Source organism: Phocoena sinus, chromosome 1 (assembly GCF_008692025.1).
Source record: "Phocoena sinus isolate mPhoSin1 chromosome 1, mPhoSin1.pri, whole genome shotgun sequence".
In the NCBI taxonomy this organism is placed as follows: domain Eukaryota; kingdom Metazoa; phylum Chordata; class Mammalia; order Artiodactyla; family Phocoenidae; genus Phocoena; species Phocoena sinus.
In genome coordinates, this window is record NC_045763.1 from 151,681,913 (window position 1) to 151,684,544 (window position 2,632).

A 2,632-nucleotide genomic window follows, 5' to 3' on the forward strand; every position below is an offset into this window, starting at 1 on the left:
CCATAGTTCAAAATTCAAAAGATAATAAAAGGGAAGACAGAGACAACAACAAAGAGTATAATAGGAACAGTGATGTAATTGGCAGGGCCCAAAATGAAAATGCCCCACCCCTTGGCCAAAAATCATGAAGAGTTCCGAGACGGTGACACTGGATCATTAAACCAAGCGTGGGGTCCTTCTGAGCGCAGGTGGCACACACCCAGGAAACTGCGCCTGAGTAAGCGCTATGTTTTCAGTGCCCTCCAGAATGACAGAGCCCTGGCCAGGCCCACCTGGGCCGCTCGGAGATAAAAGGTTCTGTCTTTGCAAAAGCCACGTGGAGATTCAACACCAGCCCCAAACCATGCATTTTGAATCTTCCCCAGAGTCAGGAGCCAGGACTGAATGTTCACATGGGGGGTGGAGAGTGGGGACCTGAGGCCCACAGCATCCCTCCTATCAAGACTAGGGGACATGCTAGTGACCAATCTCCAGGGCAAATGGAACTGAGCCAAAACACTGTGGGCCGCTCCACACCCCCTCCCCAACTCCTGAGTCTGAGACTGGCCCTCGGTTCCCAGCCAGTAGGGGCAGGTGTTCGCAGAAAGAGGCAGGATGTGGGGCTGCAACTCCTGGCCAAAAGGAGCCCACTAGAGCCTGGCGGGGGCCGGGGGGGGGGGGGGCAGGCAGCATGTCCCAGGGCCCTGTCCTCAGCATTATTTCAGAGAAGAGGACCTAGATTAACAAGACTGCTCCAACCAGGCTGCTCCTCTACCCACTACAGCCCTCCTCCGAGGGGCAGCCCCAGGCTGCTAGTGAATAATCAAGAGACTCCAGGCCAGGGCTCTGGGCAGCACACGCCCATGGGGCTTGGAGAAAAACAAACCCAGATCTCCTCACCAAATAAACCTGGCCAGGCCCTACTGGGTGCCATAGTGCCCAAGGGGATTTGGGGAAATGCTGTTTCTGCATTTGCTCTTTGCTCAGCAGAGGCTCCCACTGCAGCAGCCACAGCCACAGGCAGATGCCGCAGTCAGGCACGTGGCAGGTGCCCACAATGGGGTCTTGTTCCCAGGAGCGCACAGTCCAACGGCAGCCTCAAAGCAGCCACGCTGGCAACAACACCAAAACTAGTTGCCGCGCACAGCAGACACAGCTGCGACAGTGGACCTGCGTGAGGCCAGCCCTGCTGCATGGCACCTGGAGGCTCCCTCTGCAGTGTGTGCTGGCAAGGCAGGAAGTTTAGTTCCAGTAGAGGGCAGCCTCCTGTACCAGGACACTCTGTGCATGCCTGTTGGGGGCGTGGGGGGAGCAAGGGCTTAGAAGATCAGACAGTAGGTTTCCCTTGCTGAAGTACAGAAAAATTGTAACTAAGCTCATAGGCTTGGAGGGGAGCAAACAAAAAAACCAGGTGAAGGGATGCTGGCAGTGAGGGGACAGAAACCTGCCAAGAGCCCTCCTCATACCAGTGAATCCTCCACACAGCCCACGGAGGAGGGCATTGGCCTCATTTTTCAGATGAGGAGACTGAGGCTTCCTCTCCCACCACTCACATCCCACCATGTCCTGTCAACACCTCCTCGTCCTTGTCTTGAATTCATTTCCTTCTCCCCTCATCCTCTGCTCCAACGGGTCCAACCGACCACAAGCCTTGCCTAGACCACACTTCCCTCCCCTTGAGCCCCCTGCCTGCCCTCTTGTCCCTTTCCTAACCACTCCACATGGCAGCCATCACAGTGGCCTCCACAGGACAAGTTCTTCTTGTGACCTACAAGGGCCCACCCACCACCAGCCACTGCCTGCTTGTCAGGGCTCAGCTCTGGCCATAGTCTCTCTCGATGCTGCAAAGGGAGGACTTTCTCTCAGTCCCCAGGGATGCCTCTCACCTCCCCGCCCCACCTGGCAGGGGACCTCTGTTGGGAACTCTGGCCCCTCCCTGGTCCATTCACCAGGCCAATTCCTCCTTAGCTGTTAGGTTACCAGCTAAAGCATCATTTCCTTCAGTAAGGGATTCCCTGATACCAAGACCAGGTTAGGGACCCCACCATGTGCCCCCCCCCAGCCCCCCTTATCACAGTGCCAGAACAGTAGCTCCACTAGGATGGAAGTGCCATGGGGCAGGGATTTTCATTGGTTTTATTCACCACCATCTCCCTCATGCCCAGAGCAATGCCTGACAAGGGTTGGGACTGGAGAAATATTTTTGGAAGGAAGAGCTCCTGCAGTATTTTATCATAATTGTTTGTCTGTTTGCAACTTAGACTGTAGTGTCCCTGAGGGCAGGGCTTGTTTTTCTTTTAATTAACTTCTATTGAAGTGGGCCTGTTTTGATTAATCATTTTAACCCCATTGAATTATTACATAATCAATAATTTAAAGAAGGAAAATTAATATTGGTGGAAAAAAAGTACAAGCAGGGAAAGAAGCAAAACTCCAACCAGGACCTAGCTGCCTCCAGTCAGTCCATCCTATGGCCTTGAATCCAAGGCTGACAAACTTGGATTCTGCCACCAGAGGGGTACACGACTAAGAAATGCTCCAAGCTCACATGCTCTGGCCAAGATGCCAAGTCCCCTGGGATGTGGTGAGATCATCTCAAGTTCTCTTGGTTCTCGAGTGTCCTATCGGAGGATCCTGTCTCCTGGGATGTTAA